The 27723-nt window shown below is 43.7% G+C and overlaps 1 long non-coding RNA gene across 1 annotated transcript; it reads right to left on the bottom strand.

Moving 5' to 3' along the window:
- LOC134341299 (uncharacterized) lies at positions 1-27723 on the bottom strand. The gene is made up of 3 exons (XR_010016751.1): positions 27666-27723; positions 24626-24654; positions 1-63 (listed from the first exon to the last, which is right to left on the bottom strand). It is a non-coding gene; the product is annotated as an uncharacterized LOC134341299 (long non-coding RNA).

Genomic DNA, 27723 nt, shown 5'->3' with positions numbered 1-27723 from the left:
GACCCATTCACCAGGAATCAGCACGCATCCTCCATTTGATGGACCAATCCGAGCAGCAGAAACCTGTTGAGAAGCAGAACGAACAGCTTCTGTTACTTTTGCACAATAATCAACTAAACTATCTGCCATAATGTGCATATCTCTTCTCTGAGAGTGAAAGCTCCCTGTAGGTCACCCTGTTACCACTTCAAATGTACTTAGATTTATATCATTGTTTGGAGTTGCTCTGATGCAGCATAAAACTAAAGGAAGAGCTGTAGGCTGTGGTACTTCTTCCTCAAAATACTTAGTCAGCCATTGTTTGATGACACCATTCATTCTTTCAACTTGTCCCGATGACTCTGGATGATGTGGGCAATGAAAGGACCATTCAATGTTCATCTGTCAACGTAGTTCTTGACTGAGATTTCTAGTGAAGTGTGTTCTTTGGTCAGAGTCAATATGTTATGGCAATCCCCATAGACTCAGAGTCATATAGAAGTACAAGATTTAAAAAGCAGAGCTTCGAGCCAGTTTTCTCCAAGTTGGACAATCCACACCAGAGCTACTTCTTAATCAGGGCGGCAATTGAGATTTGAAAGGCAGAGTTTCGTGGCAGTTTTTCTGAATTGAGGAGCAACCAATCACCAAGATGGATTCATTAGAAATAATCGTAGAGCAAGCGGAGCTCCCATTCTTTTCGGTGATGCAGTCTTTGCAATAGCTTTGGTTCATCAGGCTTAGGCGACATCAGGCTTGGGTGAGGTAGATTGTCTTGTAAGTTACTCTCTCTCTGGTCATTTCTCATCTATTCGTTTATCTGGGAGGTATCTAGACTCCCAGATAAACACATTTGCACCAGGTGCACTGAGCTACAGATCCTGACGTGACAGAACATACTAAGGAAATGGCGCTGCAGCTGGATGACCTTCGACTCAATGAGGAGAATGAGGAGGTGATAGACAGGAGCTACAAGGATGTAGTTACCCCTAGACTGCAGGAGACAGGTAACTGGATGACTGTCAGGAGTAAGAGGAGAGATGCACAGCCAGTGCAGAGTACAACCGTGACCATTCCCCTCAATAATAAGTATACAATTTTAGATACCATTGCGGGGGACAAGCTGCCTGGGGAGAGCCACAGTGACCGCGTCTCTGGCACTGAGTCTGGTGCTGTGGCTTAGAAGAGCAGAGAGGTGAAGAGGTCTGCAGTATTGACAGGAGATTCCTTAGTCAGAGGGACAGAGACAAGGTTCTGTGGGTACACTCGAATGGCATTTTGCCTCCCTGGTGCCAGGATCAGAGATGTCTCAGATTGTGTCCATGGCATTCTCAAGGGCGAGAGTGAGCAGCCAAAAGTCTGGGTACATATTGGCACCAATGACATAAGTAACCAAGGCGAGGAGGTCCTGAAGAGAGATTTTAGGGAGCTAGGCAGAAAGCTGAGAAACAGGACCTCCAGGGTGGTAATCTTTGGATTGCTGCCTGTGCCACGTGCTAGTGAGGGTAGGAATAGAATGATTTGGGAGGTGAATGTGTGGCTGAGGAACTGGTGCCAGGAGCAGGGGTAGAGATTTCTGGATCATTGGGATCGCTTCTGGGGAAGGCATAACCTGTACAGATTGGATGGGTTACACCTGAACCCGAAGGGGTCCAATATCCTTACAGGCAGGTTGGCTAGAGTAGTTTGGGTGGGTTTAAACTAATTTGGTAGAGGGATGAGAACAGATAGTGCTGAAGATAAGGTAGTTGGTTTACAACAGAGGAAACGTACAGTGAGATTCCTAGCAAGGTGAGGCTGATGACAGGGCAAAATTACAGTCAACATGATTGCAACGTAAAAGGTTGACAAAATCAAAAAAGGTTACAGGACTAAAGGTGTTATATTTCAATGTGCGCAGTATATGGAATAAGATCTATGAACTTGTAGCGCAGTTACAGATTGGCAAGTACAATAAGATCATAAGACATAGGAACAGAATTAGGCCATCTGGCCCATCGAGACTGCTCAGCAATTCAATCATGGCTGATCCATTATTTCCCCCTCCTCAATCCCATAAAAGACCTGGTATAGGTATGATGGAGGCATCACTGAATTATAGCTGAAAGAAAATTATAGCTGGGAGCTTAATGTCCCAGGACACACACTGTATCAAAAGGATAGATGGGAAGGCAAAGGAGGCAGTGTGGCTCTGAAATTAAATCATTAGTAAGAGGTGACATAGGATTAAAAGGTGCTGAATTGTTGTTGATTAAGCTAAAGAACAGCAAGGGTAAAAGGACTCTGATGTGAGTTACATACAGATGGCCAAACAGTAATAAGGATGTGGTCTACAAGTTACAACAGGAGGTAGAAAATGCATGCTAAAAGGGAAATGTTACAATATTCATGGGGGATCTCAAAATATTCAGATAGATTGGGAAAATCAGGCTGATGCAGGATCCCAAGAGGGGGATCTTCTAGAATGCCCAAGAGATGACCTTTTAGAGCAGCTCGTGATTGAGCCCACTAGGGGATCAACTATTTTGGATTGGATTTTTTGCAAAGAACCAGAATTGATTAGAGAGCTTAAGGTAAAATAACCTGGAGCGGGGGGGGGGGGAGTGATCATAATATGATTGAATTCACCTTGAAATTTGAGAAGGAAAAGCTAAAGTAAGGTGTATCGTTTACAATGGAGTAAAGGGAATTACAGATGCATCAGAGGAGTTTGCCAGAAGCTGATTGGAAAAGAACACTGGCAGGGATGATGGCAGAGTAGTACTGGCTGGAATTCTGGAAGCAATTGGGAGGGCACAGGATATATACATCCCAAAAAGGAAGAAGTACTCTAAAGACAAGATGACATAACCATGGCTAACAAGGGAAGTCAAAGCCAACATAAAAGACAAAGAGGGGGCATATAATGGAGCAAAAGTTAGTGGGAAGTTAGGGAATTAGGAAGTGTTTAATTACCAACAGAAGGCAACTAAAAAGCCATTAAGAAGGTAAAGATGGAATAAGAAAATAAGTTAGCCAATAATATTAAAAAGGATATCAAAAGTTTCTTCAGATACATAAAGTGTAAAAGACAGGCAAGAGTGGATATCGGACTGTTGGAAAACATAGAAACATAGAAATGTAGAAAACCTACAGCACAATACAGGCCGCTCAGCAACCCATAGCCCTCTGTGTTACTAAGCTCCATGTGCCTATCCAGAAGTCTCTTAAAAGACCCTAGCATATCCGCCTCCACCACCATCGCCGGCAGCCCATTCCACAAACTCACCACTCTCTGCATAAAAAACTTAACCCTGATATCTCCTCTGTACCTACTTCCAAGCACCTTAAAACTGTGCCCTCTCATGCTAGCCATTTCGATACTGCAGAGGTAGTAATGGTGGGAGGGGCGGGTGGAGACAACGAAATGACAGATGAACTGAATAAGTATTTTGCATCAGTCTTCACTGTTAAAGACAGTAGCAGAATGGTGGAAGTTCCAGGTGTCAGGGGTCATGAAGTGTGTGAAGTTGCCATTACTAGACAGAAGGTTCTTGGGAAACTGAAAGGTCTGAGGTTAAATAAGTCACCCGGACTAGATTGTGTACACCCCAGGGTCCTGAAAAAGGTTGCTGAAGAGATTGTGGAGGCATTAGTAATGATCTTTCAAGAGTCATTAGATTCTGGAATTGTTCCAGAAGACTGGGAAATTGCAAATGTCACTCCACTCTTCAAGAAGGGAGAGAGGTTGAAGAAAGAAAATTATTTGCTAGTTAGTCTGACCTCAGTGGTTGGGAAGATGTTGGAGTCAATTGTTAAGGATGTGGGGTGCTTGGAGGCAAATGATAAAATAGGCCATAGTCAGCATGGTTTCCTCAAGGGAAGATCTTGCCTGACAAATCTGTTGAATTCTTTGGGAAATGACAAGCAGGATAGTCAAAGGAGAATCGGTTGATGTTGTGTACTTGGCCTTTGATAAGATGCCACACATGAGGCAGCTTAATACGCTATGAACCTATGGTATTACAGGAAAAAGCAATGGCAAAAGGTGAAGAGTGGAAATAAAGGGAGCCTTTCCTGGTTGGCTGCCAGTGACTGGTGGTGTCCCACAGGCATCTGTGTTGGGATCGATTCTTTTTATGTTATATGTCAATGATTTGGATGATGGAATTGATGGCTTTTTTGCAAAATTTTCAGACAATACGAAGATAGATGGAGGGGCAGGTAGTTTTGAGGAAATAAGGAGGCTACAGAAGGACTTAGAAGAATTAGGAGAATGGCCAAAGAAATGGCAGATGGAATACAGTGCTAGGAAGTGTATGGTCATGCACTTTGGTAGAAGAAATTAAAGGGTTGACTATTTTCTAAACAGAATAAAAGTACAAAATTCTGAGGCACAAAGGAACTTGGGAGTCCTTGTGTAGCATTCCCTATAGGGTAATTCACAGGTTGAGGAAGGCAAATGTGATGTTAGCATTCATTTCAAGAGGACTAGAATATAAAAGCAAGCATGTAATGTTGAGCCTTTATAAAGCATTGGTTAAGCCTCATTTGGAATATTCTGTGCAGTTTTGGGCCCCTTATCCAAGAAAGGATATGCCGAAACTGGAAAGAGGTTCATGAAAATTATTACAGGATTGAATTATTTGTCATATGAAGTTCATTTGATGGCTCTGAGCCCTAATTCACTGCAATTTAGAAGAATGAGGGGTGAGTTAATTGAGACCTACCGAATGGTGAAAGGCCTTGATAGAGTGGATGTGGAGAGGATGTTTCCTTTGGTGGGAATGTCTAAGACCAGAGGACACAGCCTCAAAATACAGGTGCATCCTTTTAGAATGGAGATGAGGAAGAATTTCTTTAGCCAGAGAGTGGTGAATCTGTGGAATTATTTGCCACAGGCAGCAGTGGAGGCCAAGTATTTATGTATATTTAAGACAGAGGTTGATAGATTCTTGATTGGTCAGGGCATGAAGGGATATAGGATGGGAATTGGGGCTGAGAGGAAAAATTAGATCAGCCATGATGAAATGGTGGAGCAGGCTCAACGGGCCAAATGGCTTAATTCTGCCCCTATATCTTATGGTCTTACAGCACAGGAACAGGACCTTTGGCACATCTAGTCCATTCCAAAACCATTTAGACTGCCTACTCCCATCGACCTGCACTGGGACCATGGTCCTCCCTACCATGTACCTATCCAAATTTCTCTTAAACATTGAAATCAAGCTGACAGCAGCACTTTTGCTGGCTGCTCTTTCCACACTCTCATGACCCTCTGAGTGAAGAAGTTTCCCCTCATGTTCCCCTTAAACCACTCACCTTTCACCCTTTACCCATGACCTCTGGTTGTAATCCTACCCAAACTCAGTGGAAGAAAGCCTGCTTGCATTTACCTTATCTATATCCCTCATAATTTTGTATATATCTGCCATATCTCTTCTCAATCTTCTATGTTCTAAAGAATAAGGTCTTAACCTATTCAATCTTTCCTTATAACTCAGGTCCTCCAGACTTGGCAACTTCCTTGTAAATTTTCTCTGAACTCTTTAAACTTTCTTTTCATCTTTCCTATGGGGAGGTTGCCAAAACTGCACACAACGCTCCAAGTTAGGCCTCACCAACGTTTTATACAACTTCAACAGAACATCCCACCTCCTGTACTCAATACTTTGATTTATGATGGCCAATGTGCCAAAAGCATTCTTTATGAATATATCTACCTGTGAAGCCACTTCCAAGGAATTATAGATCTGTATTCCCAGATCATCCTCTACTGCACTCCTCAGTAACCTACTGCTTGCCTTATAAGACCTACTCTAGTTGATCTTCCCAAAGTGCAACACCTTGCACTTGTCTACATTAAATTATATCTGCCATTTTTCAGCTCATTTTTTCAGCTGAAACAGATCTCTCATGCAGGACCTTGTTAAGTGGCTTACTAAAGTTCATTTAGACAACATCCACTGCCTAGTAACTTAGAAACATAGAAAAACATAGAAACATAGAAAACCTACAGCACAATACAGGCCCTTCAGCCCACAATGCCATGCTGAACATGTACCTATTTTAGAAATTGCTCGAAAATTTTAGATTATTTTAGAACTTCCTTGAAAAACTCTGTAAGATGGTTAGATGTGACCTACCATCCACAAAGCCATGCTGACTATCCTTAATCATTTCATGTCTATCCAAATAATGCTATATCCGGTTCTTTAGAATACTGTACCCTCAAATAACTTTCCCACAACTGATGTTAGGCTCACCGGCCTATAATTTCTTGGTTTACGTTTAGAGCCTTTTTTAAACAGCAGATCAATATTTACTATCCTCCAATCCTCTGGTACCTCCCCTGTTACTAAGGATGATATAATATCTCTGCTGGGACCTCGGCAATTTCTGCACTTGTCTCCTGTAGGGTCCGAGGGAACATCTTGTCAGACCCTGGGGATTTATCCACCCTGATTTGCTTCAGGTTAGCAAACACCTCCTCCTCTGTAATCTGTATAGGGTCCATGAAGTTGATGCCACTTTGCCTCATTTCTGTAGACTCTGTGTCTGTCTCCAAGTAAATACAGATGCAAAGAATTCATTTGAGATCTCCCCCATCTGTTTTGGCTCCACACATAGATTACCATTCTGATCTTCCAGAGAACCAATTTTGTCTCTTGCAGTCCATTTGCTTTTAACATATCTGTGGAATCATTTAGGGCTTTCCTTCACCTTGTCTGCTGGAGCAAGTTCATGTCTTCTTTTAAGCCTCCTGATTTCTTTCTTAAGTGTTCTCTTGCATTTCTTATACTCCATAAGCACCTCATTTGTTCCTACTTGCCTACTTGCCAAATCCTCCCAGGAGGGGGGAGAAGATGGCGGCGCGTCGACAGCGCGCGCGGCCACTTGGGTGATGAATATCTGTTATCTGTCAAGTAGGGGACCGTGCACAATCCTGATTTGATGGAGATGGACGTGAGAGCACAGCGGAACATCTGGAAAACTTCCGAAATGCTCACTTCGCTGCCGCTGCTACTGTGTGGTAACCGGAATCTCCGGAGCTGAAGGCCCCGAAATCCTCGGCTTTGCGTGTTTCAGTGGCCGGGGAGAGGTCGAAGGCGCTCGGCAGAGGATGGCGCTCGGAAGGCGGTATCAGAGAGGCTGCTCGGAAGCTCGGAGTTTTCGGATGGACGGACTCAGGGTCGGCTGGGGTTGGCTGCTTCCAAGGTATCGGCAAGTTGACGGTGCCTGGAGGTTTATGGCAGGGAGTTTCTCCCTTTTGCCTCCTGCTATCAGGGACTCGGGAGTCGATCGACTCGGGACTTGAGAAATTTTTTTTACTGTGCCTATGGTCTATCCTTTATCAAATTATGGTACTGCTTTGCACTGCTGTAACTATATGGTATAATTATGTGGTTCTGTCAGTGTTAGTCTTTGGTCTGTCTTGTTTTCTGTGATATCACTCCAGAGAAATATTGTATCATTTCTCAATGCATGTATGCATTTCTAAATGACAATAAAAGAGGACTGAGTGTTCTCATAATCTAATACCTAGTATGAGCTTCCTTTTTCTCTTAAACATTGTCTCACTATCTCTTGAAAAACAAAGTTCCCTACACTTGTTGTATAATGCCTTTTATTCTGACAGGCACCTCAAGATTTGAACTCCCAAAATTTCATTTTTGAAGGCCTTCTGCTTACCAAGTACACTTTTGCCAGAAAACCTGTCCTGTCCAAATCTACATTTGCCAGATCATTTCTGATACCATCAAAACTGGCCTATCTCCAATTTAGAATCTCAACCCATGGACAAGTCTTATCTTTAAAACTAATGGCATTATGGTCAGTGGATGCAAAGTGTTCCCCTATACAAACTTCTGTCACCTGCCCCGTCTCATTCCCTACCAGCAGATCCAGTATTGTACGGTCTCCTGTTGGGACTTCTACGTACTGATGAAGCAAACTTTCCCAGAGCACATTTGAAAAACTCTATCCCAAGAAAGGCAACAATTATACCAGTGCCTAAGAAGAATAATGTGGGCTGCCTTAATGACTGTCACCCAGTAGCACTCACATCGACAGTGATGAAATGCTTTGAGAGGTCGGTTATGATTAGACTGAACTCCTGCCTCAGCAAGGACCTGGACCCATTGCAATTTGCCTATTGCCACAATAGATCAACGGCACACACAATCTCAATGGCTCTCCACATGGCTTTAGATCGCCTAGACAACACAAGCACCTACGTCAGGATGCTGTTCATCGAGTATAGCTCAGCATTTAATACCATCATTCCCACAATCCTGATTGTGAAGTTGCAGAACCTGGGCCTCTGTACCTCCCTCTGCAATTGGATCATCGACTTCCTAACTGGAAGACCACAGTCTGTATGGATTGGTGATAACATATCCTCCTCGCTGACAATCAACACTGGTGCACCTCAGGACTGTGTGCTTAGCCCACTGCTCTACTCTCTGTGTACACATGATTGTGTGGCTGGGCATAGCTCAAATAACATCTATAAATTTGCTGATGATACAACCATTGTTGGTAGGATCTCAAGTGGTGATGAAAGAGCGTACAGGAGTGAGATATGCCAACTAGTGGAGTGGTGTCGCAGCAACAACCTGGCACTCAACGTCAGTAAGACAAAGGAGCTGATTGTGGACTTCAGGAAGGGTAAAACAAAGGAACACATACCAATCCTCATAGAGGGATCAGAGGTGGAGAGAGTGAGCAGCTTTAAGTTCCTGGGTGTCAAGATCTCTAAGGATTTAACTTGGTCCCAACATATCAATGTAGTTATAAAGAAGGCAAGACAGCGGCTATACTTTATCAGGAGTTTGAAGAGATTTGGCATGTCAACAAATACACTCAAAAACTTCTATAGTTGTACCATGGAGAGCATTCTGACAGGCTGCATCACTGTCTGGTATGGAGGGGCTACTGCACAGGACTGAAAGAAGCTACAGAGGGTTGTAAATCTAGTCAGCTCCATCTTGGGTGCTAGCCTACAAAGTACCCAGGACATCTTCAAGGAGCGGTGTCTCAGAAAGGCAGCGTCCATTATTAAGGACCTCCAGCACCCAGGGCATGTCCTTTCCTCACTGTTACCATCAGGTAGAAGATACAGAAGCCTGAAGGCACACACTCAGTGATTCAGGAACAGCTTCTTCCCCTCTGCCATCCAATTCCTAAATGGACATTGAAGCTTTGGACACTACCTCACTTTTTAAAAAAAATATACAGTATTCATTTTTGCATGTTTTTTTAATCTATTCAATATATGTAATTGAGTTACTTGTTTATTTATTATGTTTAATTTAATTTATTATTTTTTCCCTCTGCTAGATTATGTATTGCATTGAACTGCTGCTGTTAAGTTAACAAATTTCAAGTCACATGCCAGTGATAATTACAGTGTGGGATTCCTGGTCAATATGTGGAAAGTTAAAATCACCGACTATAACAAGCTATGATTCTTGCAACTGTCTGTGATCTCTTTACAAATTTGTTCGTCTAAATCCCTCGGACTGTTGGGTGGTCTGTAATATAGCTCCATTAACGTGGTCATACCTTTCTTATTTCTCAGTTCCACCTATAGCACCTCCCTAGTTGGGTTCTCCAGTCTGTCCTGACGGAGCACTGGTGTGACATTTTCCCTGACTAGTAACGTCACCCCTCCTCCTTTAATCCCTCAGCTCTGTCACGTCTAAAACAACAGAACCCCAGAATATTGAGCTAGCAGTCCTACCCCTCCTGCAACTCTCTCACTAGTGGCTGCAATTGTCTCACTAATGGCTACAACGTCATAACTCCAGCTGTTGATCCATGCCCTGAGCTTATCAGCCTTTCCTATGATCCTTCTTGCATTGAAATATATGTTGTTCAGGAAATTAGTCACACAATGCTCATCCTTTTGATTTCTGACTTTATCTGAGGTCTTACCAACATCTGCCTCCACAACCTCTCCACTAACTGTTCAGGCACTCGGGTTCCCATCCCCTGCAACTCTAGTTTAAACCCCACCATGCAGCAGTAATGAATCTTCCCACTGGGATATTGCTCCCCCTTCAGTTCAGGTGCAAACCATCCCTTCTGTACAGGTCCCACCTTCCCTGGAAGAGACCCCAATGATCCAAAAATCTTATGCCCTCTCCTCTATACCAATTCCTTGGCCACATGTTAAACTACATAATCTTCTTAGTTCTGGCCTCACAAGCAAATGGCATGGGTAGCAATCCTGAGTTCACAACCTTGGAGGTCCTGCCTTTTAACTTGGTTCCTGACTCCCTGAAATCCCCTTGCAGAACCCCATCACTTGGCCTACCCATGTCATGGATACCCACATGGGCTACGACCTCTGGCTGTTCACTCTCTCACTTAGGAATGCTGAGGACTCGATCTGAGACGTCCCGGATTCCGACACACAGGAGGCAACATACCATCCGGGAATCTCGCTCTTGCCCACAGAAGCTCCTGTCTGTTCCCATGACTAACGAATCCCCCATCAGTACAGCATGCCTCTTTCCCCCCTTCCCTTTAGAGGCTCTGATTCAGTGCCAAAGATCCGATCGCTATGACTTTCCTCTGTTAAGTCATACCCTAACGGTATCCAAAGTGATATACCTGTTGTTGAGGGGGATGGCCACAGGGTACTCTGCACTGGCTCCTTAACCCCTTTCCCCTTCCTGACTGTCACCCAGTCTCCTGTGACCTGCACCTTGGGAGTAACTACCTCTCTTTCTGTCCTACTGATGGGTGATAGCCCCTTCAGCCTCCGAAGTTATCCAGAATTCATCCAGTTCCAGCTCCAACACTTAACGCGGATAGTTAGAAGCTGCAGCTGGATGCATTTCTCAGGGACACTGGAGGTCTCTTTGCCTTCCCACATCCTGCAAGAGGAGCATTCCACTATCCTGCCTGGCATCTCGACTGTCTTAGCTGAGCAGTTATAAAGAAGGGAGGGGAAAAAAACTTTACCTAGAGCTTTTTTTTTGCTTTCTCTGTCTGAAGCCTCAAAGAGCTACAGCTCTTTGGGCCTGTACTCACTGGAATTTAAAAGAATGTTGGGGGCGGGGGGCGGAAATCTCATTGAAACCTACCGAATGTTGAAAGGACTAGATAGAGTGCATGTGGTGAGGATGTTTCCTATGGTGAGGGTATCCAGAACTAAAGGGCACGGCCACAAAATTGAGGGGTGACCCTTTAACAACAGAAGTAAGGAGGAATTTTTTTAGCCAGAGAGTAGTAATTCTGTGAATGCTTTGCTGCAGACTGCAGTGGAGACCAAATCCGTGGATACAGTTAAGGTGGAAGTTGATTGCTTCCTGATCGGTCAGGGGCATCAAAGGATATGGCAAGAAGGCAGGTGTATGGGGTTGAGTGGGATCTGAGATCAGCCATGATGAAATGGTGGAGAAGATTCGATGGGCTGAATGGCCTAATTCTGCTCCTATGTCTGTTGGATTTATAGTCTAAGTCTCAAATTCTCCACCAACTCTGTCCACTCTAGGCCTCAAGATCACCACTCTAATTCTGTCCACTCTAAGCCTTAGGATCTCCACTCTATCTCTGTCCACAGTTGACCCACTGATGATGCAATAGTCTCTGTCCTCCACTTTGCACTGTCCCACCTGGAAAATAAGGTCTCCTATGCCAGATTGCTGTTTACAGACTTCAGTTTAGTATTCAACACTATCTTACCCCAGCAACTGGTGGGGAAACTGTCCTCGCTGGGTCTCAACACCTCCTTCTGCAACTGGATATGTGTTTTCTTAACAGAAAGGCCACAGTCAGTCTGTGTGGATAGCGCTGTCTCTTGTCCCATTCCACTGAGCACTGGAGGTCCCCAGCCCGCTGCTGTTCACACTGTTGATATATGACTGTGTCTCAGGGTCCAGCTCAAATCGTGTCATTAAGTTTGTGGGTGACACAACAGTTGTTGGCCTTATCAAGAATGATGGTGAGACAGAGTATAGCGAGGAATTGGAGCAGCTGCTGGATTACATAAACATAAAAACATAGAAAACTACAGCACGAGGCTGTCGACAAGAAGGGTCAGAGCCGTCTCTATTTCCTGAGGAGACTGAGATCCTTTAACATCTGCCGGACAATGCTGAGGATGTTCTACGAGTCTGTGGTGGCCAGTACTATCATGTTTGCTGTTTTGTGCTGGGGCAGCAGGCTGAGGGTCGCAGACACCAACAGAATCAACAAACTCATTCGTAAGGCCAGTGATGTTGTGGGGATGGAACTGGACTCTCTGACGGTGGTGTCTGAAAAGAGGATGCTGTCCAAGTTGCATGCCATCTTGGACAATGTCTCCCATCCACTACATAATGTACTGGTTGGGCATAAGAGTACATTCAGCCAGAGACTCATTCCACCGAGATGCAACACAGAGCATCATAGGAAGTCATTCCTGCCTGTGGCCATCAAACTTTACAACTCCTCCCTTGGAGGGTCAGACACCCTGAGCCAATAGGCTGGTCCTGGACTTATTTCATAATTTACTGGCATAATTTACATATTACTATTTAACTATTTATGGTTTTATTACTTATGGTGCAACTGTAACGAAAACCAATTTCCTCCGGGATCAATAAAGTATGACTATGACTACTACAGGCCCTTCAGCCCACAATGTTGTATCAGCCATGCTACCTACTCTAGAAACTGCCTAAAATTTCCCTACCACATAGCCGTCTATTTTTCCAAGCTCCATGTACTTATCTAAGAGGCTCTTAAAAGACCCTATTGTATCCGCCTCTACCACCTTCACTGGCAGTGCATTCCACTCACCCACCACTCTCTGTGTGAAAACATACCTCTCACATCCCCCTTGTACCTACTTCTAAGCACCTTAAAACTATGCCCCCTCATGTTAGCCATTTCAGCCCTGGGAAAAAGCCTCTGACTATCCACACAATCAATAGAAACATAGAAAACCTACAGCACAATACAGGCCCTTTGGCCCCCAAAGTTGTGCTGAACATGTCTCTACCTTAGAAATTACTAGGCTTACCCTCTATTACTAGGCCCTCTATTTTTCTAAGCTCCACGTACCTATCCAGAAGTCTCTTAAAAGACCCTATCATATCCGATTCCACCACCATTGCCGGCAGCCAATTCCACACACTCACCACTCTCTGAGTAAAAAACTTACCCCTGACATCCCTCTGTACCTACTCCCCAGCACCTTAAACCTGTGTCCTCTTGTGTCAACCATTTCAGCCCTGGGAAAAAGCCTCTGACTATCCACACGATCAATGCCTCTCATCATCTTATACAGCTCTGTCAGGTCACCTCTCATCCTCCATCACTCCAAGGAGAAAAGGCCAAGTTCACTCAACCTGTTTTCATAAGGCATGCTCCCCAATCCAGGCAACATTCTTGTAAATCTCCTCTGTATCCTTTCTATGGCTTCCACATCCTTCCTGTAGTGAGGCGACCAGAACTGAGCACAGTACTCCAAGTGGGGTCTGACCAGGGTCCTATACAGCTGTAACATTACCTATTGGCTTCTAAATTCAATTCCACGACTGAGGAAGGCCACTACACCGTATGCCTTCTTAACCACAGAGTCAACCTGCACAGCTGCTTCGAGCGTCCGATGGACGTGGACCCCAAGATCCCTCTGATCCTCCACACTGTCAAGAGTCTTACAATTAATACTATATTCTGCCATCATATTTGACCTACCAAAATGAACCACTTCACACTTATCTGGGTTGAACTCCATCTGCCACTTCTCAGCCCAGTTTTGCATCCTATCAATGTCCTGTTGTAACCTCTGACAGTCCTCCACACTATTCAAAACACCTCCAACCTTTGTGTCATCAGCAAACTTACTAACCCATCCCTCCACTTCTTCATCCAGGTCATTTATAAAAATCATGAAGAGTAAGGGTCCCAGAACAGATCCCTGAGGCACACCACTGGTCACCGACCTCCATGCAGAATATGACCCGTCTACAATCACTCTTTGCCTTCTGTGGGCAAGCCAGTTCTGGATCCACAAAGCAATTTCCCCTTGGATCCCATGCCTCCTTACTTTCTCAATAAACCTTGCATGGGGTACCTTATCAAGTGCCTTGCTGAAATCCATATACACAATATCTGCTCTTCCTTCATCAATGTATTTAGTCACATCCTCAAAAAATTCAATCAGGCTCGTAAGGCACGGCCTGCCCTTGACAAAGCCATGCTGACTATTCCTAATAGCATAGTCATAGTCATAGTCATACTTTATTGATCCCGGGGGGAAATTGGTTTTCGTTACAGTTGCACCATAAATAATTAAATAGTAATATGTAAATTATGCCAGTAAATTATGAAATAAGTCCAGGACCAGCCTATTGGCTCAGGGTGTCTGACCCCCCAAGGGAGGAGTTGTAAAGTTTGATGGCCACAGGCAGGAATGACTTCCTATGATGCTCTGTGCTGCATCTCGGTGGAATGAGTCTCTGGCTGAATGTACTCCTGTGCCCAACCAGTACATTATGTAGTGGATGGGAGACATTGTCCAAGATGGCATGCAACTTAGACAGCATCCTCTTTTCAGACACCACCGTCAGAGAGTCCAGTTCCATCCCCACAACATCACTGGCCTTACGAATGAGTTTGTTGATTCTGTTGGTGTCTGCTACCCTCAGCCTGCTGCCCCAGCACACAACAGCAAACATGATAGCACTGGCCACCACAGACTCATAGAACATCCTCAGCATCGTCCTGCAGATGTTAAAGGACCTCAGTCTCCTCAGGAAATAGAGACGGCTCTGACCCTTCTTGTAGACAGCCTCAGTATTCCTTGACCAGTCCAGTTTATTGTCAATTCGTATCCCCAGGTATTTGTAATCGTCCACCATGTCCACACTGACCCCCTGGATGGAAACAGGGGTCACCGATACCTTAGCTCTCCTCAGGTCTACCACCAGCTCCTTAGTCTTTTTCACATTAAGCTGCAGATAATTCTGCTCACACCATGTGACAAAGTTTCCTACTGTGGTCCTGTACTCAGCCTCATCTCCCTTGCTGATGCATCCAACTATGGCAGAGTCATCAGAAAACTTCTGAAGATGACAAGACTCTGCGCGGTAGTTGAAGTCCGAGGTGTAAATGGTGAAGAGAAAGGGAGACAAGACAGTCCCCTGTGGAGCCCCAGTGCTGCTGATCACTCTGTCAGACACACAGTGTTGCAAGCACACGTACTGTGGTCTGCCACATATACCTCTCCAAATGTTTATAAATCCTGCCTCTCAGGATCTTCTCCATCAACTTACCAACCACTGAAGTAAGACTCACTGGTCTATAATTTCCTGGGCTATCTCTACTCCCTCTCTTGAATAAAGGAACAACGTCTGCAACCCTCCAATCCTCCAGAACCTCTCCCGTCCCCATTGATGATGCAAAGAAAATCGCCAGAGGCTCAGCAATCTCCTCCCTCGCTTCCCACAGTAACCTGGGGTACATCCCATCCGGTCCCGGTGACTTATCCAACTTGATGCTTTCCAAAAGCTCCAGCACATCCTCTTTCTTAATATCAACATGCTCAAACTTTTCAGTCTGCTGCAAGTCAGCACCACAATCACCAAGATCCTTTTCCATAGTGAATACGGAAGTAAAGTAATCATTAAGTACCTCTGCTATTTCCTCTGGTTCCATACACTCTTTCTCACTGTCACACTTGATAGGTCCTATTCTTTCAGGTCTTATCCTCTTGCTCTTCACATACTTGTAGAATGCTTTGGGGTTTTCCTTAATCCTGCTCGCCAAGGCCTTCTCATGGCCCCTTCTGGCTCTCCTAATTTCCTTTTTAAGCTCCTTCCTGTTAGCCTTATAATCTTCTAGATCGCTAACATTACCTAACTCTCTGAACCTTTTGTAAGCTTTTCTTTTCTTCTTGACTAGATTTATTACAGCCTTTGTACACCACGGTTCCTGTACCCTACCATAACTTCCCTGTCTCATTGGAACATACCTATGCAGAATTCCACACAAATATCCCCTGAACATTTGCCACATTTCTTCCATGTTTTTCCCTGAGAACATCTGTTCCCAATTTAAGCTTCCAATTTCCTGCCTGATAGCCTCATAATTCCCCTTACTCCAATTAAACACTTTTCTAACTTGTCTGTTCCTATCTCTCTCCAATGCTATTGTAAAGGAGATAATTGTGATCACTATTTCCAAAGTGCTCTCCCACTGAGAGATCTGACACCTGACCAGTTTCATTTCCCAATACCAGATCAAGTACAGCCTCTCCTCTTGTAGGCTTATCTACATATTGTGTCAGGAAACCTTTCTGAACACACCTAACCAACTGCATCCCATCTGAACCCCTCACTCTAGGGAGATGCCAATCGATATTTGGGAAATTAAAATCTCCCATCATGACTACTCTGTTATTATTACACCTTTCCAGGATCTGTTTCCCTATCTGCTCCTCAATATTCCTGTTACTGACAGGGAACGCCCACGGTGACCGGGTCTCTAGCACTGAGCCTGGTGCTGTTGTGCAGGAGGGAAGGAGGGAGAAGGGAAATGCAGTAGTCGTAGGGGATTCCATAGTCAGGGGAACAGACAGGAGATTCTGTGAGCCTGACAGAGATACCCACATGGTGTGTTGCCTCCCAGGTGCCAGAGTACGGGATGTCTTGGATCGGGTCCTGAATATTCTAAAGGGAGAGGGTAAGCAGCCAGTTATTTTGGTACATGTTGGTACCAATGACATAGATAGGACAAAGGAGGAGGTCCTGAAGAGAGATTTCCAGGAGTTAGGAAGGAAGCTGAGAAGCAGGACCTCCAGGGTAGTAATCTTGGGACTGCTACCTGTGCCACGTGCTAGCGAGGGCAAGAATAGTCGGATCAGGCAGATGAATGCGTGGCTGAGAGACTGGTGTAGGGAGCAGGGCTTCAGATTCTTGGATAATTGGGATCTCTTCTGGGGGAAGTATGACCTGTTCAAAAAGGACAGGTTACACCTGAACCCGAAGGGGACCAATATCCTGGTGGGAAAGTTTAATAGAGCTGTTAGGGAGGGTTTAAACTAATTTGGCAGGGGGATGGGAACTGGAATGATAGAGCGAAGGAAGGGGAAAACAGAAATAAATCTAAGATAGTGAGCAGTAAAGATGTCAGGAAAGACGGGCAGGTGATGGGGCAAATTTGTAGCCATTGCGATGAGTTGCAGTGCAATAAAGTTGCAGTGAAATCAAAGCAAAAATACTGGTCTTAAGATGTTGTACTTAAATGCACGCAGCATAGGGAGTAAGATGGATGATCTTGTTGTACAGCTACAGATTGGCAGGTATGTTATTGTGGCCATCACTGAGACATGGCTAAAGGATGCATGTCTCTGGGAGCTGAACGTCCAAGGATACACGGTGTATCGGAAGGATAGGAAGGTAGGCAGAAGGGGAGGTGTGGCTTTATTGGTAAGAAATGATATTAAATCATTAGAAAGAGGTGATATAGGATCGGAAGGTGCAGAATCTTTATGGGTTGAGCTAAGGAATAGCAGGGGTAAAAGGACCCTGATGGCAGTTATTTATAGGCCTCCAAACAGCTGCAGGGATGTGGACTACAAATTACAACTGGAAATAGAAAAGGCTTGTCAGAAGGGCAGTGTTATGATAATTGTGGGGGATTTTAACATGCGAGTAGATTGGGAAAATTAGGTCAGCACTGGACCTCAAGAGAGAGAATTTGTAGAATGTCTGCGAGATGGCTTTTTAGAACAGCTTGTTGTTGAGCCCACTAGGGGATCGGCTGTACTGGATTGGGTATTGTGTAATGAACCGGAGGTGATTAGAGAGATTGAGGTGAAGGAACCCTTAGGAGACAGTGATCGTAACATGATTGAGTTCACTGTGAATAGAAAAAGAGAAGCCGAAATCTGATGTGTCGGTATTTCAGTGGAGTAAAGGAAATTACAGTGGCATGAGAGAGGAACTGGCCAAATTTGACTGGAAAGGGACACTGGTGGGAAAGACAGCAGAGCAGCAGTGGCTGGAGTTTATGCGAGAAATGAGGAAAGTGCAAGACAGGTATATTCCAAAGAAGAAGAAATTTTTGAGTGGAAAAAGGATGCAACTGTGGTTGACAAGAGAAATCAAAGCCAAAGTTAAAGCAAAGGAGACGGCATACAAGGAAGCAAAAATTAGCGGGAAGACAGGGGATTGGGAAGTTTTTAAAACCTTACAAAAGGAAAGCAAGAAGGTCATGAAGAGAGAAAAGATTAACTATGAAAGGAAGCTAGCAAATAATATCAAAGAGGATACTAAAAGCTTTTTCAAGTATATAAAGAGTAAAAGACAGGTGAGGGTAGATATAGGACCGATAGAAAATGATACTGGAGAAATTGTAATGGGAGATAAGGAGATGGCAGAGGAACTGAATGAGTATTTTGCATCAGTCTTCACTGAGGAAGACATCAGCAGTATACTGGACACTCAAGGCTGGCAGGGAAGAGAAGTGTGCGCAGTCACAATTACGACAGAGAAAGTACTCAGGAAGCTGAATAGTCTAAAGGTAGATAAATCTCCTGGACCAGATGGAATGCACCCTTGTGTTCTGAAGGAAGTAGCTGTGGAGATTGCGGAGGCATTAGCGATGATCTTTCCAAAGTCGATAGATTCTGGCATGGTTCCGGAAGACTGGAAGATTGCAAATGTCACTCCGCTATTTAAGAAGGGGGCAAGGAAGCAAAGAGGAAATTATAGACCTGTTAGCTTGACATCCGTGGTTGGGAAGTTGTTGGAGTCGATTGTCAAGGATGAGGTTACAGAGTACCTGGAGGCATATGACAAGATAGGCAGAACTCAGCATGGATTCCTTAAAGGAAAATCCTGCCTGACAAACATGTTACAATTTTTTGAGGAAATTACCAGTAGGCTAGACAAGGGAGATGCAGTGGATGTTGTACATTTGGATTTTCAGAAGGCCTTTGACAAGGTGCCACCCATTAGGCTACTTAACAAGATAAGAGCCCATGGAATTACGGGAAAGTTACATACGTGATAGAGCATTGGCTGATTGGCAGGAAACAGAGAGTGGGAATAAAGGGATCCTATTCTGGTTGGCTGCCGGTTACCAGTGGTGTTCCACAGGGATCAGTGTTGGGGCCGCTTCTTTTTACATTGTACATCAACGATTTAGATTATGGAATAGATGGCTTTGTGGCTAAGTTTGCTGATGATACGAAGATAGGTGGAGGGGCCGGTAGTACTGAGGAAACAGAGAGTCTGCAGAGAGACTTGGATAGGTTGGAAGAATGGGCAGAGAAGTGGCAAATGAAGTACAATGTTGGAAAGTGTATGGTTATGCACTTTGGCAGAAAAAATAAATGGGCAGACTATTATTTAAATGGGGAAAGAATTCAAAGTTCTGAGATGCAACGGGACTTGGGAGTCCTCGTGCAGGATACCCTTAAAGTTAACCTCAGGTTGAGTCAGTAGTGAAGAAGGCGATTGCAATGTTGGCACTTATTTCTAGAGGAATAGAGTATAGGAGCAGGGATGTGATGTTGAGGCTCTATAAGGTGCTGGTGAGACCTCACTTGGAGTACCGTGGGCAGTTTTGGTCTCCTTATTTAAGAAAGGATGTGCTGACATTGGAGAGGGTACAGAGAAGATTCACTAGAATAATTCCGGGAATGAGAGGGTTAACATATGAGGAACGTTTATCCGCTCTTGGACTGTATTCCTTGGAGTTTAGAAGAATGAGGGGGGACCTCATAGAAACATTTCGAATGTTGAAAGGCATGGACAGAGTGGATGTGGCAAAGTTGTTTCCCATGATGGGGGAGTCTAGTACGAGAGGGCATGACTTAAGGATTGAAGGGCGCCCATTCAGAACAGAAATGTGAAGAAATTTTTTTAGTCAGAGGGTGGTGAATCTATGGAATTTGTTGCCACGGGCAGCAGTGGAGGCCAAGTCATTGGGTGTATTTAAGGCAGAGATTGATAGGTATCTGAATAGCCAGGGCATCAAAGGTTATGGTGAGAAGGCAGGGGAGTGGGACTAAATAGGAGAATGGATTAGCTCATGATAAAATGGCGGAGCAGACTCGATGGTACGAATGGCCGACTTCTGCTCCTTTGTCTTATGGTCTTACTATTGGGCGGCCTATAAAAAACACCCAGTAAAGTTATTGACCCCTTCCTGTTCCAAACCTCCACCCACAGAGACTCCATAGACAATCCCTCCATGATGTCCACCATTTCTGCAGCCGTGACACTACCTCTGATCAACAGTGCCATGCCCCCACCTCCTTTGCTTCCCTCCCTGTCCTTTCTGAAACATCTAAAACCCAGCACTTGAAGTAACCATTCCTGTCCCTGAGCCATCCAATTCTCTGTAATGGCCACCACATTATAGCCTCTCATCATCTTATACACCTCTATCAGGTCACCCCTCATCCTCCATCACTCCAAGGAGAAAAGGCCAAGTTCACTTAACCTATTCTCTTAAGGCACGCTCTCCAATCCAGGCAATATCCTTATAAATCTCCTCTGCACTCTCTCTATAGTATCTACATCTTTCCTGTAATGAGGTGACCAGAAATGAACACAGTACTCCAAGTGGGGTCTGACCAGAGTCTTACTTAGCTGTAACATTACCTCACAGCTCTTTAACTCATTTCTACGATTGATGAAGGCCAACACACTATATGCCTTCTTAACAACACTGTCAACCTGCGCAGCCCCTTTGAGTGTCCTATGGACATGGACCCCGAGATCTCACTGATCCTCCACACTACCGAGAGTCCTACGGTTAATATTATAGTTTGTCTTCAAATTTGACCTACTGAAATGAACCACTTCACACTTATCTGGGTAAAACTCCATCTGTCACTTCTCAGCCCAGTTCTACATCCTATTGATGTCATGCTGTAACCTCTGATAACCCTCCAGATTATCCACAACACCCCCAACTTTTGTGTCATCAGCAAACTTACTAACTCACCCTTCTACTTCCTCATCCAGGTCATTTATAAAAATCACAAAGAGGAGGGTCCCAGAACAGATCCCTGCAGAACACTACTGGTCACTGACCTCCATACAGAATATGAACCATCTACAACCACTCTTTGCCTTCTGTGGGCAAGACAATTCTGGATCCATAAAGCAAGGGCTCCTTAGATCCCCTGCCTCATTACTTTCTGAATGATCCTCACATGGGTAACCTTATCAAATGCCTTGCTGAAATCCATATACACTACATCCACTGCTCTACCTTTATCAATGTGTTTTGTTACATCCTCAGAAAATTCAATCAGGTTCGTAAGGCATGACTTGCCTCTGACAAAGCCACGCTGACTATCCCTAATCGGATTATGTCTGTCCAAATGCTCATAAATCCTGCCTCTCAGGATCTTCTCCAACAACAACATCTAGAACGAGGGGTCACAGTTTCTAGAACGAGGGGTCACAGTTCTAGAACGAGGGGTCACAGTTCTAGAACGAGGGGTCACAGTTTCTAGAACGAGGGGTCACAGTTTGAGGATAGAGGGGAAGCCTTTTAGGACCGAAGTTAGGAAAAACTTCTTCACACAGAGAGTGGTGAATCTGTGGAATTCTCTGCCACAGCAAACTGTTGAGGCCAGTTCATTAGCTATGTTTAAAAGGAAGTTAGATATGGCCCTTGTGGCTACAGGGGTCAGGGGGTATGGAGGGAAGGCTGGGTTCTGAGTTGGATGATCAGCCATGATCATAATAAATGGCGGTGCAGGCTCGAAGGGCCGAATGGCCTACTCCTGCACCTATTTTCTATGTTTCTATGTTTCTATGTTTCTAACTTGCCCACCACTGAATTAAGACTTACTGGTCCATAATTTCCTGGGTTAGCTCTATTCCCTTTCTTGAACAAGGGAAAAACATTTGCAAACCTCCAATCCCCTGGTACTTCTCCCATCCTTATGGCTGATGCAAAGATCATCACCAGAGGCTCAGCAATCTCCCTCCATCACTTCCCACTGTAGCCTGGGGTATATCTTGTCTGGTCCCAGTGACTTATCTCACTTAACACCTTTCAAAAGCTCCAGCACATCCTCTTTCTTAATGTCTATACACCCAAGCATTTAAGTCCACTGTAAGTCATCCCCATAATTGCCAAGGTCCTTTTCACTGGTGAGAAGAACAAGCTAAGCCGGAGCGTGGAGAAGACAAAGGAAATCATTGTAGGTTTCAGGAAGGTGCTGACAAACCCTCCCCCTCTGCGAATATATGGCTCCTGTGTAGGGGGAGTTATGTGCACCAAGTTTCTGGGAGTGCACATCACGGATGACCTCACCTGGTCCCTTAATATCCCCTCCCTGAACAAGAAGGTACAGCAGCACCTCCACTTCCTAAGAAATTTGAGGCAAGCCAGGTTCCCGCCCCCTCATCTTCACTGCATTCTACAGGAGCACATTTAAGAGGATCCTGAAAAAAAGCATCTCCATCTAGTATGGGAGCAGTCGAGCGTCAGACCAGAAGACCCCACAAAGGACAGTGAGAACAGCTGAGAGGATCGTAGGGATCGCCCTACCATCCATTGGGGACATTTATCAGGAGTGCTGCATACGTAGGGCCCTTAGTATTACTAAGGATCCCACCCATCCATCCACCATCCTCTTTGACTTTCTACCATCAAGCAGGAGAGTACAATGCATAAAAACAAGAACAGTCAGGAAGGGAAACTGTTTCTTCTGCAGGCCATTAGGCTTCTGAACTCCCAGCTGCATCGTATTCAAAGTGTCATTGGTTAATCTGTTCCTTACCTTACAATATTTAATATTAATGCACTTCAGTTTGTTATTTATATGTGATTCATCTGTATATTTTATCCTTACCTTATAAGTTATCCTGTGTTATGTGCTTTACACACTGGTTTGGAGAAATATTGTCTCATTTCTATATATATTACATGGTTATATACATTATATACATACATAGAGTTAACTGACAACAAAATTGATTTGACTTTCTCCACTTGTTTGCCAGCTTGCATCAGGTTACTGCAGGAAATGGCAGCTTCGCTCCAATTTGCTTCTGTTCGCTTCACCATTTTGGCAACAGCTGGTTTCAAACCATCCATGAAGGTTGACTTGATTCTTCTATATTATCTTCAGTTATTACTTGAACTCCTGAGTATTTATTCAAACTGTCCTATAGCAGTCTTCGTATTCAGAAACATCTTCTGAAGTCTTTGTTTGCAAACAACCACCTTCCTCCAAACAATCTGTCGTGGAGATTGGTGTACCAACCATTTCTTAGTTACATCCCAAACACAGGTAAATTCCGTTTCTTCTACTCAACAGGTCAACTGTCTTATTTGCCGAGAAGACAGCATGGTAGCAAAAATTTGTATGTCATCATATAGACACAATTTGTATATGTTCTTAATTCGTTGAAGTTCAGCCCAAGTCTTTAAGCTTCCTTTTTCAGGATGTGGAATTTCTTCAGACCATTTGTTGTTTGGTTCCGCTGGTTGATGGTAAACCTCCTGTCTCTTAACATAATCTCCATTTTCATTTTTGCATGTTTTCATTCCCTGAGGTTTCACTGGGGCAAGGCGTGACATTGCTGTCAGACCAATTATCTCATGACTGACATTGTCACTTAAGCCCCAAAGGTCTCTTCTCAGTCAGTGTTGTACCTATTTTGCAGTTCCTTGGAGTCTCAACATGGCGCTGTTTCTGGGAGCTATTTAGTGTGGACTGCATTCCAACGTCAGTGACATCACTGTTAACACTGCCCACTGGGTTGGTAGAACTGTCTACCGAAGGTCGTTGCTGTACAGCGCAATTCTGTCTCAGACCATCTACTAACTTGATAGAGATACTTTCTTCAAGGACATCACGCTGTTTTCTCACTCCTTCAGTGAACAAAGAGATTCATTCTCCAGACTTTTTACCGTCTCTGTTATACTGTTCCTTCAGCATTTTGCCCATTACTTCCTTCTGAATAGTTAAATTATTTACTTGCTCAGTCCTAGCTTGATTTTCCTTTTTTTTAATAATTTATTTTTTTATTGAATTTCATCATCAAACAAACATTTCCATAAGATGTATTTCAGACACTGTACATATGTATTATATAATCATATTTGTCACAAATCTCCATATAATATTTATCTGAAGTATACTCTTATAGAGAGAAGAGGAAAGAAAAAACAATCGAGAGAAGAAAACTATGTACAGAATAGGGAGTGATTTTTTTAACAACATATTCATTGATTGTGAGAATAAATTCAAGTCTATAAGATGTTATGTAGTTAAACCATTTTTTCCAGTATGAATAAAATTGTTCCAACTTATGATTAACAGATGTTGTTATCGTCTCCATTTTGTAGATGTCCATTGTAATCTCCATCCATATATTTAAAGTTGGGCTCTCCTGTGATAACCATTTCTTGGTAAGGGTCTTTTTACCAGCCATTACATTCATTAAATATTTATCTCTTTTCAACCATTCTTGACCCAAAATATATGGTCTTACCCTCTAAGTTAGTATATCACTGAAATTTGCAGAATGTAACTTAATCGATCTACTCCCTGAACAAACAATAACCAAGAGAAGTGAATAATAAAAAGAAAGGTAACGAAGGTGTGGTTCCAAGGCTGGGGTCTCTAGATGACCCTGGGTCGAGCTAGAAGAAAAGTCTAGCTGTGGGGGATAGCCCCTCCTACCTGTGAGTTGAGGGCCCCTGCTGTAGTACCTATAAAAGTAAGTAAAAAAAACTATGTCCATTACACAGAAATGATTTCCCTGTGTATTCCTCCCATATATATATTCTCATTTAGGTGGGGGGAAAGGAATGAATAAATGAATTTTTAAAAATTGAGTAATATAAAAACCACATTTAAATACGTATTTCTCAAGATAGGTATATCACTGTCTATTTTTGCTTCCGTTTAGTTTATCAGCACTTTTAAATTTAGCCAAACCTTATGGCTCTTCTGGAGGAGGTGAGGGTTGTCTTCAGAAAACTCACAGTCTCTTCCTAATATCCTTCTCGCATCCTGTTCCAGTCCCCTGCTTTCTCGGTTCGCTTACTATTTCCCAAGCAGTTCGGGATAACTGCTCAGCCAGACTTTCCCTTGGTTTGACCACGCTAATGGACAGTCCTCTGTTCTTCATGTCTGTAGTCGCCTCTTCCACCGTCTGATACAGTCGCATCCCTTCTTGGTAAAATACCCTCAGTTTAGCAGGGTATGGGGTTTGGAATTTAATCTTTTCTTCCTTTAATACTCGTTTCACTTCAGAATACTCTTTCCGTTTCTGTAGGACCATCGGGGGGTAATCATGATCAAAGTATATTAACTTCCCGTTCCAAAAACCCTCTTCTTACCCCAGGCCCTTCGTAGAATCTCCGCCTTGCTCTTGAATCGGAGAAGTTTAAGTACAATGGATCGCGGTTTACTTTGTCTGTCTCCAGCAGGCTGCTGGGCGAGAGAACGATGCACCCTTTCCATTTCCATCTCCATATTCGGGGGAATCTCCAGCACTTCCCGCAGCAGCTTGTCTACAAAGTCCATCATCGACAATCCCTCCGCTCCTTCGGGAACATTATAAATCCTGATCTTTTTCTGTCGTGATCTTCCCTCCTGGTCAAGCAATTTACTTTCCTGTTGATTTAATATTTTTATTGTCTGACTTAGTATCTGTTCCACGTTTTGCATGCGATCTTCCACCTTCTCAATTCGAGTCTCTGCCATCGCTATTGTCTGATTGACATTGGCGAGCTCTGACTTTATATCATTTAGGTGTTGTTTTATATCTTTTTGGACTTCCCGTATCTCCTCCAAAATCCTCATCATATTTGCCGCTTCGCCTGCACTAGGCCCAGCATCAGCCTTGCCGCCATGCGCACGTGTGGGAGAGCTGCTCATTATACCGTTCTCTTCCATAGGCTCCGCAGTGCTGCTTTTTTTAAATCTCCATTCTTTCTTCCCATTCTTGCCCCCTTATCAATTCAGATATGTTCAAAAGATCTTAGATTTGATACATTAACGGGGCAAAATATCCGTTTTTCCGGAGGAGCTGTTGATTTAAGCTGCCATTCTGAACGATGACATCACCAGAACCCCCTAGCTTGATTTTCTAATTCAGCATGTTCCTGGTGTTTAACCTTGTAGCTTAGTATGTTTACATTTTCTTAGCTTCGATAATACTGCTAGCATCCAGCCAGGTTTTCTAATTTCTCAACAGCACTTTCTGAATCTTACTCCATATTTTCTCAACTTTGGCCACTGTTCTAAGTTCGATCTTAATGAGTACTCTTCAAGTTAGACCCCAATCACAGTCATTAGACAATATAATAGAGTTTATAGGCCGAATTTTTTTCAAATACAGCTCACAGACCAGCTGCACCTGAAAATTAGAACTTACTCGCCGGAAAATCATTGGAGCATATAGCCCAAAAATGAGAGAGAGGGGGAAATCTCACCTAACAAATCTGTTAGAATTCTTCAAGGAAGTAACAAGCAGGGTGGACAAAGGAGAGGCAGTGGATGTCATTTACTTGAATATTCAGACGGTGTTTGATAAGGTGCCACACATGAGGCTGCTTAATGAGATAAAACCCTATGGTGTTACAGGAAAGATACTGGCAATGGTAGAGGAATGGCTGACAGGCAGGAGACAGCAAGTAGGAATAAAAGGGGCCTTTTCTGGTTGGCTGCCAGTGACTAAAGGTGTTCTTCAGGGGTCAGTATTGGGACCATTAATTTTAACATTGTTTGTCAATGATTTAGATAATGGAATTGATGGCTTTGTGGCAAAGTCTGAATGATATGAAGATAGGTGGAGGGGTAGGTAGTGCTGAGAAAGTAATGCGATTGCAGCAGGAATTAGACAAATTGGAAGAATGATTTAAAAAGTGGCAGATGCAATACGGTGTTGGGAAATGTACGATAATGCATTTTGGTAAAAAGAACAATAGTGCAGAATATTATCAAAATGGGGAGAAAATTCAAACATCAGAGGTGCAGAGGGACTTAGGGGTACCTGTGCAAGACTCCCAGAAGGTTAATTTACAGGTTGAGTCTGTGGTAAAGGCTGCAAATACAATGTTGGCATTTATTTCAAGGGGAATAGAATATAAAAGCAAGCAGATAATGCTGAGCCTTTATAAGACACTAGTCAGGCCGCATATGGAGTATTGTCAATAGTTTTGGGCCCCATTTTTCAAAAAGGATGCGTTGCCATTGGAGACAGTCCAGAGGAGATTCATGAGGATGATTGAGGGAACGGAGAGGTTAACATATGAGGAGCGTTTGGCAACTTTGAGCCTGTATTCACTGGAATTTAGAAGAATGCAGGGAGGGGGGATCTCATTGAGGTGGAGGCCAAGTCCGCGTGTATATTCAAGGCTGAAGTTAATGATTGCCTGATCGGTCAGGGCATCAAACAATATGGCGAGAAGGCAGCTGAATGGGATGAATGGGATCTGGGATCAGCCATGATGGAATGGCAGAGCAGACTCGATGTGCTGAATGGTCTCATTCTGCTCCTGTGTCTTATGGTCAACCCAGAATATTTTAAATGAAGCCGGACTGAGACTTAGCTGTGCCCAGTAGGGTTGCAACCCAGAATATTTAACGTGGATCGACCACAAATAACAAGTAAAAATATAATTTTCTTCTCACTCTTGAATTTCCTTTAGATTGTGTACTGAAGCAGAATCAGGCAATTTCTCGACAATTCAGGAAAAGAGGATGTTCTTACCTCCTGTTAGGTGTGCACTATAAGTTTCTTCTTTATCTGAAGAATTTTTCAAACTGTT

The sequence above is a fragment of the Mobula hypostoma genome, assembly GCF_963921235.1.
Source record: "Mobula hypostoma chromosome 22 unlocalized genomic scaffold, sMobHyp1.1 SUPER_22_unloc_1, whole genome shotgun sequence".
Classification (NCBI taxonomy): domain Eukaryota; kingdom Metazoa; phylum Chordata; class Chondrichthyes; order Myliobatiformes; family Myliobatidae; genus Mobula; species Mobula hypostoma.
The sequence above is the reverse complement of the archived record's forward strand: the minus strand, read 5'-3'. Positions and strand labels throughout refer to the sequence as shown.